We start from the raw sequence: 12,494 nt of genomic DNA on the forward strand, positions 1-12,494 counted from the left end.
GCTGCAAACTCAAAGCAAATAACTATATTTACTTTTCTAGCTTCTCGATCACAGTGTTTACATGAGAATCCTCAATGGACTCATATTTTAGAATGTTTATCCTTGATGCATACCACCTGCTTAAAATTTGCAATGAAGTTAATGATCCTTTTAAATCCAGGGTAGAGCAGAAACCTGATGTAAACTTATTCATGGTACAATTGCTTTCGTAATCTTTTACTTTAAAAAAATGCCACACTAGCTGCCTCAGAATATATTTCTTAGGTAAAGGTTATTCGTAGATTGCACCAGTATTGAAGAGTAAATATTTTTAACAGTTGTCTTGAAATCCATTTTGAGTACATTTATATTCATACCTGTAGATGGGTATAAGATTTAGGTACTGTCTTCATATATGGCATTAGCAGCAGCAGAAGGAAAATATATTAAAAAGCTACATTTAAGTTATTAAAATTTTACATAATTTCAATTACAAAATTGCTCTGAATATTTCCACACCAAAACTTTTCCTGACACGTAATCACATTAAAACATATTATGTATCTAAGATTTTTGTTTCTTAATATAATGTGTTGGATATTAACATAAATGTAGGTAATATATTTTTTAAAGATTTTATTTATTTATTCATGACAGACACACAGAGAGAGAGGTAGAGACATAGGCAGAAGCAGGTTCCATGCAGGGAATCCGATGTGGGACTTGATCCTGGATCCCGGGTTCACGCTCTGGGCCAAAAGCAGACACTCAGGTGTCCCTGTGGGTAATATTTAGATGAACAAAACACATACATTTTTTAGAAAATGCATATTTTCTCAACCATTTTAAAATTGACAAGATTGCACACATTTTTGGAATACATACATAATATTTTATTTTAAAGATATATGCTAATTGATTGGTTGATTACCATTTAATATTTGTTTATATAGCAGTTTCAAAATATCAATATCATAAACAATATCTGCAGAGAAATCCTTTATCCATAAATATATATATATACCTTTGCATGCTTTATGCTATTGCAGCTGTAGGAAAAATTATTGAAAGTCAAATTAATGGAAAAAAAATTAAATACACTCAGACTGAATTAATTTATGTAGTTAATTGGATCTATTCTACATATCATCTTCCACACACATTAAAAAGGCTTCATGGGAAAAAGTTTTGCATGTCCAAATTTATCATCAGCTTAGCATCTACTTCTCATGCCTCAAAGGCTTAAATGTCATATACAAGTGTGTATGATTTAGTAAAATAGGCACAAAAGTATATAATGAAAATTATATATAATTTTAAGGATAACAGAAATCCACTATTTTATCCCCTGATAAAGCATGTGTAGATGATGTAGGTTCATTTTTGTGTTTCCACTTGGCAAATACCCTACCTAAGGTTCTAAATGTTTATCAATTTTAGGTAGGGAAGATCTGGCCCTGAAGTGGAATGGAACAAGAATATCCAATTCCAAAGCACTGTACTCAATCCTTTTGGATTTCTTTATAAATGTGAAGTAATGCAGTGTAGGTCAGCTGTCCCTTCTAGAATATAACCTGAATCATGATAATTGAGGGCTACTTCAATTTAGATGTTTGTGTATGGAGCAGAAGGGCAGCTGTGATCATTTTATGTAAACTGATAACATGTAGAGATTTTTTGTTTAAATGACCAGTTAAAAACTCATTTCAGGAAGTAGGTTCATGAGATGAATCTGATTGCAAAAATAATTTGACATTATAACTCATTTTCTCAAAGTGTATGTTAAATCTGGATAAAAATATTATCTTTTTCTAGGTGCCCTGTGATAGTCACAGACTGCATATAACTTTTAATGATCAATTAAATGACAAATTATGCTAAATAATGATATTTTAAAATAAAATAATAACACTGAAAGTCATTTAGGTAGGAAAGAAAGAAGGAAGATGATCTTTCACAGATGACATAGTTTTATAAATAACCTATAAAATAATTACCAAAAATAAACCTGATAGAACTGATAAGTGGGTTCTGCGAAGTTACAGGATACAGATTCAACACATACAAATCAGTTGCATTTCTGAATACTAACAGTGAAAAATCTGAAAAGGAAATAAGAAAAAAAATGCATTTACAATCACAACAAAAACAATAGAATACTTAGGAACAGACCTAACCAAGAAGGCAAAAAGACTTTTACACTGAAATTTAAAAAAGAAATAAAGAAAAACAAACAAATAAAAAACTAATGAAGGGAATTACAGAAGATTCCAATAACTGAAAAGACATCTTATGTTCTTAGACTGGGAAATTTAATATTCTTAAAGCATCAATACTACCTAAAGTGGTCCGCAGATTCAATGAAATCCCTATTAATATCCAAATGTTTTTGGCAGAATCAGAAAAAAAGTTTCCTAAAATTCATATGAAATCTCAAGGGTTTGTCTGATGAGACAAAATAGTTTTGAAAAAGAAGAACTAAGTTGGGGATGTCACACTTACTGACTTAAAGGGCACTACAAAGCTACATAATCAAAACAGAATTGTACTGTTATAAGACAGTCATATGGACCAAGAGAATGGGATAGAGACCCCGAAAATATACCTTCACATGTATGATCAAATGATTTTTAAGAAGAGTGACATGAGCATTCAATACAGAAAAGGTAATCTTTTCAATGAGTGGTACTGGGCAAACTGGATATCCGTATGCAAAACAATGAAGGTGGGCCCTTACTAATTCCATACACAAAAAGTAACTCAAAATGGATGAAAGATCGGGAGGTCTGGGGGGCTCAGCGGCTGAGCGTCTGCCTTGGGCTCAGAGCTTGATCCCAGGGTCCTGGGATTGAGTCCTGCATCGGGGTCCCTGCAGGGAGCCTGCTTCTCCCTCTGCCTGTGTCTCTGCCTCCCTCTCTCTGTCTCTCATGAATAAATAGATGAAATTTAAAAGATAATAAAGTAAAATTATCTAAGAACTGCTCATTGCCTCTTCTTTATCCTCCCAATGAAAGTGTTACTACATACAGATGCTTTCACAGGAAAGTCTACCAAACATTAAGACCCCAGATAATTTTAACATTACTTTAATTGTTCCAGATTATAGATAAAGAAAATTTCCAAATCACTTTTTAGTATAAGATTGATTCCCACATAGGAAACTTCGATGGAAGTAAAACCACATTATAAATCACTAGCTAGCATATCTCATCCTTATGTAGACCACAGGTTGTTACCAGTCTTCCAGGTTTCCCCTGAGAAAGTGATAGTTTTCCCATTCTACCTGTAAAGTGGACTCTATATTTATAAGGATATTTTAAAACAACAAGAAAAAAGTAGGGTATGAAAATCATGTGAGCCATAGTATGTGTGCGTGTGTGTGTGTGTATGTATGTGTGTGTGTGTGTTCAGGATGAGAGAAGAGAAAATTGGAACAGTAGAAATACTCAAAAAGATATTGGCCAAAAAAAAAAAAAAAAAAAAAGATATTGGCCAAAATAACGAAATAATGAAAAGCATCACATTAAAGGGCTACAGATATAAAAAATTTAGAAAACTTCAATAGAACAAATACATACATACATATACATAAATAAACAATAAAGAAAAGGCCATAACAAAAAATAAAACACACCACAAAATGTTATAGTAAAACTGTGGAAAATGAGAAACTTCAAAGAAGGTGATACTGTAGAGAAGGAAATGGAATGAAAGACTGTCAGCATCCAGAAAAGATAACTGTCATCAAGTAAAAATATTCTTCAAAAGTGAAGGTGAAAATAAAAAGTTTTCAGACAAGCTAACACTGTCCATTTTATTTTTCAGCAGATCTGTGCTAGAAGAAATACTAAATGGAGTAATTTGGGAAGATGATAAATGCTACTGTAGAAAATATATAAATGTCACTAGAATAAAGCACACCAGAAAAGAGAAAATGTGAATACTTAAAATAATTGTTGACTGATAATGTAAAAATCATATGCTTTATGGATTTAAAGTATAGAGAGAATTAAAAACCACAGCAAGAATGCCAAAATGGAACAGAATAAGTAAAGATTTTAATATCAAGCAATGTCTGGAAACTAGCAAGAGCAATAGTTTTCATTAGATTCAAACAAGGGAAGAGAGTAATCCCAAGGTAATCAGCAAAAGAATGTGTAACTAACACAATAATGAATGTAAATTCATTTTAAAAATATTTTTTCACTCCAAAAAAAATTAAAAATGAGGAAAGAAAGACATAAAACATTAAGTAGGATGAAAAGTATAGGTCCAATATATTGTAATTATTTAGGCAAGAGTGCTTTATTATTAAGAATAAGGTTTATTCCAAAAAAAAAAAAAGAAAAGAAAAGAATAACCATTATGGTGGGAAAGTGATTCAAAGATACAAGGATAGAAAAAACAACTAATGGAACAGAATGGAGAATTTGGAAAGAAACACACAAGCAGAGATCTGATTTATGAGAAAATGGACAGTGCAATGAAAAAAAAATACTTTTCAATGAGAGGTTCTGGATTATTTGGACCAGTATATGGAAAAAACATGTTTTGAAACCTAACAAAAATTGTGTAATATATTCCAGATGTAAGGCTGAAAGGTAAAATTATGCCGTTGCTTGAGAGTCTTAAACATGCCATATACACTGTCATACCTCTGCTTCTCATTTCTTCATGGCCTGCACCAATTTCTGTAGATGGTATGTACTTTTTTTTAAAGATTGTATCTATCATCTATCTATCATCTATCTATCTATCTATCTATCTATCTATCTATCTATCTATCTATTTATGAGAGACCCAGAGAGAGAGGCAGAGACACAGGCAGAGGGGGAAGCAGGCTCCATGCAGGGAGCCTGACGTGGGACTCGATCCCAGGACCCTGGGGTCACAACCTGGGCTGAGGGCAGATGCTCAGCCACTGGGCCACCCTGGTGTCCTGATCCCATGTCCTTAGTAAGTATTTGTTACATGAGTGAATGCAATTGTTTAACCCCGAGTATGAATTATCATATTCTGACTTTGTAGAAAATATCTATCTCCAAAAACATTAGCACTTTTTTTTTCTGTAGATATCTGAACCGTGTGTTACTTGATGAGAAAAACCATCCATTTTAGCTATTTCATTAATGATATTAATACATGTAAAAGATAGCAATTTTTAAAAAATAACATACTAATTGCACTAAAATGGTTCAGGAGAAAAATATCAATGCTGTTACAAATGCTGTCATTTTTATGTATCTCTATTCATCTAAAAGGCATTGAGGAAAGTTGTATTTTCTCCATCTAGAAAAGTCTGTGTTCTCTCATCTATCTGGAGCATCCAAACAGTATCATAATTATCTTTCTTGAATACATCCAAGGATGATTTTTCCTTCCTTTTTTTTTTTAATTTGGTTAGTATGGAAATACTTCTTCATCACTTATCAACATTGTCTTCTATTGTTAATTGTAGTATATAAATGCGTGAGTACAAATAGATTTTAAACCTCTTTGGTGGAGGTAGAAATCATGCCTGTCTCCACCAAATAGTCTAGCATTATATTTTGAACACAGCAGGTGTTCAATTAAAATAATCTGATTGGTTGGCTACAAAGATTGATTGATTTCTCTAAGAGCTAACACATGGAAAACTTAAAATTTTAGAAATAATATCCTTGACAACTGAGTAAAAAGTTATACTTAACTTCCAAGTAATGAAAGTTTAAAAAAGATTGAAGAACAAAAATAAAATGTACTGGAAAATAAAATAAAACTAGTTACTAATCCTTCAGAGACTGTAAAATGCTAAAATATTTTGAAAAATCTAATCTACTCCATCTAGTTTCTGACATTTTCTGAACAGACACAGACATCAGATCTGATAGGTTTTATCATCCACATAGTTGCTAAGCAACTGATCACTAAGTTGGAAGTAAAGAGCCTTGTTCATAGGCACTATAGAATATGGCTATCCTTAAATTATTCCAGTAATACAATTATACAGAAATCAAAAATACAGAAAGATAAAATACAGATAATCCTCTAACGCTAAGCTAAAATTACTGACCTTTGAAAAGCTCATTTCTTCAGCATAGTTACAAGTGCCTACCCACTTTCCCCATATCACAGGAGACATTTTCACTTCAGAAGCAGTTCACAAGTAACAAGAGCATTAAAAAAATAATCTGAGTGATAAATTGTTTAAGGGAAAATGAAAAATCATATTCCTGCTCTGTCTCTGTACTTTCAATTTATGTACTGAAGTTAAAATGGTTAAAATTAAAAGTCTTCAAGCTGTTATCACTGTCATTTCCTACTGAAGGGATGTAAAATTTCATTTATGATAAAACAAGTTCCTCAAAGTACTGAGAACTAAAAAGCATATTAGTCACATCAAATGGTTTGTTAAAACCTACCGAGTACTTTTTACAAACTAGTTGGAATTACATCTTTCCTATAAGCATATGGTCTTAGGGAAAAATAAGAGCGCATGCATACTAAAGAGAATAATGAAATAGCAGGGAGGTAAGATGATTTCTAAACTGTCAAATAGAGACTAAGTACACATGGACTCTGTACTGTAAAACATCTGTATTGGGTTTTAGTAGAAGTTGACAGGCAAGTAGGGAAAATCACAAGCATACAGTCTCTGGGTTTGGGGCAAAAGACAGATGATTCAAACCCATGTAGAGAAGTAAAGTTTGTAAGATATTTTTTTAAGTTTATTTGTCACTTTTTAGTAATCTTTACACCCATCCTGGGTCTCAAACTCATGACCTCGAGATCAAGGGTTGCCTGTTCTTCCAACCGAGACCGCCGGGCATCCTGAGAAGTAAGCCCTGAAGTCTTGAGGCATTAGTCTCCTTTCTCCACTGTTATAAATTTTAAGGAGGCACAGATGGTGACTCTCTACAAATTCACAACAGCCTGAAATAATCTAGCTAAGTGTTAGTAAATGGTTATAAATGTCATGATTTGTTTCTGCTTTGATTTTCCCCAGAGCATTCTACATACAAATGTTTGATATATAACACATAGCAAACCTCGAAGGAAAATGAGCATGAATTGTATCCTTCCTTTTTCTTCCCCTTTATAAAGAGAATGATTTTTAATGTTTACTCTCATTATGATTTACTGATGGCTTTAAAAGTTAAGTTAGACTATCTTACTACTGATAGAGTCACCTATTACTACCCAGAATACAAGGAAAGGTAAGAATAAGTAAAAGTATAATATTTTTTGTATCAAATATATCAATTATCTTTAGGGGAGGGAAGATTTTCTACACTTAAATTTTTAATTTAATTTCTAAAGTTATTTTTTAATTTAGCAAAAAAAGCTATATTAAATGCAAAATGTCTTTCTATTTGGGCATTTTAATTATCTAAAAATTACAAATTAGCATCCCAATTTGTGGATTTAATTCACATATTCACTGTCATATAAAACTGTGTGTCTCTGAATATATTTTTAATGTTTAATTGTTTTTTTCTTTTTTTTAATGTTTCCCTTAGAAAAAGTTCCCCTTCGTGTTTCCCTAAAGATCCCATGCATGCAATCTTAAGTCATTTCTCCAATAATACATTTATTATTTGTATGAGAGTGTCATGAAAATTTTTCTACTTATTCATTTTTTTTTTAATATTTGGAGTTTATCCAAGCATATCCTCATTGCACTTCCAAGAAATGTTTTCCACTTTGGATTTTGTATAAGTATTTAAATTCTTTTAGATTTTATAGTGAAAATCAGTCAAAAATTAATATGCTAGTAAACTTGAAATGATTTAATAAGAATACATTTTTCTCCTTTTTTATCCCTAAAATTAAAGTACCAAAGTGAGCCAATTCTGCAGTTATTATACGACTTTGAACTTCTCTTTTTATTCACAAATCTAAGAATAAACTTTTAATAGGAGTATTTATCCATTAGGTAAAGCATATTTCACCCAGTCAAAAGGATTACCTTCAACTGTTTTTAATTCCAGGTTTGGATTCAAATACTTTGGATTACATTTTCATAAATCTAAATCTTATTTCAAAGTGATGATTTTACAAAAGGAAGGAAAAACACACTATTCTTAGTTTTTTTTTAATTATTTCTGGGGGGAAATGTATGTTTTTAAGGAGTGAGAAGTTAGTACATTAAATAGAAGACTTAATTTATGGTTTTGAAGAAATTCTTGTTCTTGAAAAATGTCTAATGAGTCTTTCCTCTATTGTCATTGAGGATTTAAATTTAGAATTTTAGTTCCTTTTTGTTCTTTACCCAAAATAAGACAATATTATTCAAGAGAGATAGTATTCCCTAAATTCAGAACAAATTGACAAGTTGAAGGAAAAGAGAATAAACACTCTAAAACCTGAATTGTGGTATCAGGAATCTATATATTATTTATTTTGAGTGAGATAAAGTGAATAACACCAACTATTTGTAAAGAGCTGCATATTACAGTACCCCTGAGTATTGTTCATCTGACTTTATTTATATCATCTTAGCACAGACATTATCACTACTATTTTTTAGACAATAATATGGCCTAAATCAAATGATTTGTACAAGATTCCTCAGTAAGTCATAGAATTGAATTAACCATAGTATTACTTTTCCAACTGAAGAGCTTTGAGATCTTCCATGAAAGCCAAATGCAATTGTGATTTGAGCAATGTGAAAACTGCTTTCATCCTGCCAATCACATAGCATTTATTTTCCAGTGACCAAGAGGACTACTTGAAAGTTATTTGTCTTCTTATTTCAATTATTCTATTGGTGAGCAGTTTTACCCCAGAAAAATGCTCACAGATTTGAAACTCCCACAGATAAGTTTAATTTCAGTTATCATTCACAGTTTTTGAGCATATTTCATAACACGAGTATTTCCATTCATTTTTACAAAGACTTAAGACTCTTAAAGAATGAAATATTCCTAAATTTTATTCTAGAAATATGGTAGAGTGTTACCTTTGTCATTTGGCTTATAAGAGCTTGGAATGCAGTAAGGTCTTCTAGCATAATTTGGAGGTAATAAAATGTTTAAGGGAATAAATTCTTCAAGACACTTTTTCCAGTAGGCGATTTAATATTACGCCAGGACAGTAGCATGGTATTTTACAGTTGGACCCCTGCTTTCATCATACACTTCAGGCAACACTTATCCTTGTCTGTGAATATTTCAGATGCCCTTTCTATTTCTATAAACCCATCAAATCTTTGATCTTTGACACAAAAGCATCTGTCAGAGGACAAATAGCAAATCCTCAATAGAGATTATGATAAAACAGCAAAAGAAACTCCATTAGCAAGTAGGGCAGATGACTCCAATTCTGCAGAACAAATGGAATGAAACAAGCTTTCATATAGGACTATTATAGAATGAATGGTTGTGTTCCCTCAGAATTCCTATACTGAAGTCTTCATTCCCGAAGTGACTGTATTTGGAAAAGGGGCCTCTCTGGAAATAATTAAGGGTAAATGAGAACCTAAGGGTGGGTCCCTCATCCAATAGATTTGGTGTCCTTCTAAGGGGAGACACCAGAGTACTCATTCTCTTTCTTGCACTAAGGAAAGGCCATGTTAAGGACACAGAGGGAGAAGGTAACCACTTATATACAAGCCAGGAAGAGAGTTGTCACCTGTCATTGAAACAGCTGGAACTTTGATCTTGGGCTTCCAGTCTCCAGAACTGTGAGAAAATGAATTTTTGTTGTTTAAGTCACCCAATCTATGGTATTTTATTATGACAGCCTGAACTGACTAATATAGGGACTGTATTAATTTAAAAAATATGATAAATAGATACTACTTTGAAAGAGTGCATAATACAAAAATTTTGAACTCTGCTATTAGTGTTAAGGTCATGTGATTAAGGAAATGGTATATTAATTAATATATCCTGGCACACACCAAAAAGCTTGCAAGGTAGACTCAGTTTAGGGTAATTTTCTTGATCATACAAGTTAAGGATTATTACTAACTCTTAAGGAAGAAGGCATCATAATACACCATGTAATGAATACTGATCTCATATCAAAATGTCAGTGTAGTCATTCTTACCTAAACTTTTCTTATTAAAAATTAACTATGAATTAAATTATCCATAAGTTATTCTTAAACAGAGGGAACTGAATTGGATGGAAATCAACTGAATATTACAATAAAAATTCTGTATTTCAAAGTTGACAAAATCATGTGCATAGCTTCCTTTTGCATATGTGCACACACACATGCTTACCGAATCAATCTAAATTATACTTATTTTAACTTTGGATTCTAAAAATATCCCTGGTATGACTAAACCCGTATCACATGAGTATTTGTGTTCTCTGTGAACCCATGAAGCTGAAAGAGAAATTTCTTGGCAAAATGGTTAGTCAGTAACTAACTATAAGAAACAAAACAGTTGGTCAGACTTTTCTAAAACATGACTTTATTTACTTTTTAAAATTTTTAAATTATTTTTTAATGTTTTAAATTTTTTTTTTTATTTATGATAGTCACACAGAGAGAGAGAGAGGCAGAGACACAGGCAGAGGGAGAAGCAGGCTCCATCCACCGGGAGCCTGATGTGGGATTTGATCCCGGGTCTCCAGGATCATCTGGGCTGAAGGCAGGCACTAAACTGCTGAGCCACCCAGGGATCCCCTTTTTTAATGTTTTAAACATGACTTTAATGAGTCATTTTATGTGGGCTTGTCTGACAACTGTTAACAGTCCATGTGCAACCAAATAAAATTATAGACTATCAATTGCTTAAAGAAATGAGAAGGCATTTCTTTGTAGAAAGCTATTAGTGGGGGCAGCCCGGGTGGCTCAGCGGTTTAGCATTGCCTTCAGTCCAGGGTGTGATCCTGAAGACCCGGGATCGAGTCTCATGTCAAGCTCCCTGCATGAAGCCTACTTCTCCCTCTGCCTCTCTCTTTCTCTCTCTCTCTCTACGTATCTCATGAATAAATAAATAAAATCTTTTTTAAAAAAAAGAAAGCTATTAGTGATATAGTCTGGGTTGTTCTTACAAGTTTGCATTACTGTTACAATACAGTCTGGTGTCACATAATGAAAATATTATAAATGGAAAATCCTCAATAATCCCATACTAATCATGGGTGCATTAGTCGTGCATGGGTGCATTAGTATCAAATGCATGTGTTCAGTTCTTATCTTAATTTTATTCTCTCTGAAGTGACCAGATGAAAGAACATCAAGGAAAAATAAAGAAGCTACATTCAAGAGAGATGTTTTATAATTCAACTTGATATAAAGGATTTAGCTTGAGACTTTTCTGTAAAGAATGATAGTAAATATGTTAGGAATTTTGCATCGGGATCCCTGGGTGGCTCAGCGGTTTGGTGCCTGCCTTTGGCCCAGGGCCTGATTCTGGAGACCTGGGATCGAGTCCCACATTGGGCTTCCTGCATGGAGCCTGCTTCTCCCTCTGTCTCTGTCTCTCTCTCTGTGTGTCTCTCATGAATAAATAAGTAAAATATATATATAAAAAAAAAGAATTTTGCATCATATAGTCTCTATTTCAACTACTCAACTCTGTCTTTGGTAAAAGGTCACAAAGAATGCGTAAAGGAATAAGTCTTATCATATTGCAATGAAACTATTTATGAGACATGTAGAGATTGAGATCTGGACCATGACCTTGGTTTCATGATTCTTCCTCTGAAGGAACAGAAGGATTGCATTTATCAAAATCTATTTTCTTTAGTGCCAAGGGAGTAGAGAATGTGGATGATACAAATTTGGTAAAAGATAACTGGTCATTATTGAAAAGGAAGACTAATGTTTAATCCAGCATGATATCAGTCATTCAAAAGCATCCAAAGGCAAGAGGAGGAAGGTGTGGAATCTTCACATCTCTTCTATAAACGGGTTTTCTTCTTGGAAAACTTACATATATGGAATTCCTAAGGAATTCAACACTGTGTGAAATTCCAGGTACAGGAGACATTTATAAGTGAAACAAGAAACAAGGGGATCACTTGCCAAAGCTACCATTTTAGACCTCTTCCTTGGCTTTATTTCTTTGGGACTCTAGCATTAGATTGTCTACCATACTCAAGCTTGATCCTCTCACAGTTTTGTTCTTTTGTTCATAAGCCTGGTGCCTATTCTGTATACATATACGCCAACTGGATTTAGCTTTGCAAAAACACATCCTCTTCAGCACCTAAAACCTAGGTTATAGTTTATACCTATAGAAATAAGTGGTCATCCCCAAACTGGCCCCAAACAGCCAGAAACAGAAAAAGCAAAATAACACAGAAGTCTTCTTTTTTAAGAGAGAGAGAGAGAGAGAGAGAGAGAGTACACATTTGTGAGCAGGTGTGTGTGCAGGAGGTTAGAGGGAGAGAGTTCTCTCTCCTGAGAATCTTGAGCACCCAATGCAGAGCTGACTTGGGGCTCAATCTCATGACCCTGAGATCATGACCTGAGCCAAAATCAAAAGTCAGTTGCTCAACAGACTGAGCCATCCAGGAGTCCCAGAACACAGAAGTTTCTTAAAAGTACCATACTACCTGATTCACTG

The sequence above is a fragment of the Canis lupus genome, chromosome 15, assembly GCF_003254725.2.
Source record: "Canis lupus dingo isolate Sandy chromosome 15, ASM325472v2, whole genome shotgun sequence".
Classification (NCBI taxonomy): domain Eukaryota; kingdom Metazoa; phylum Chordata; class Mammalia; order Carnivora; family Canidae; genus Canis; species Canis lupus.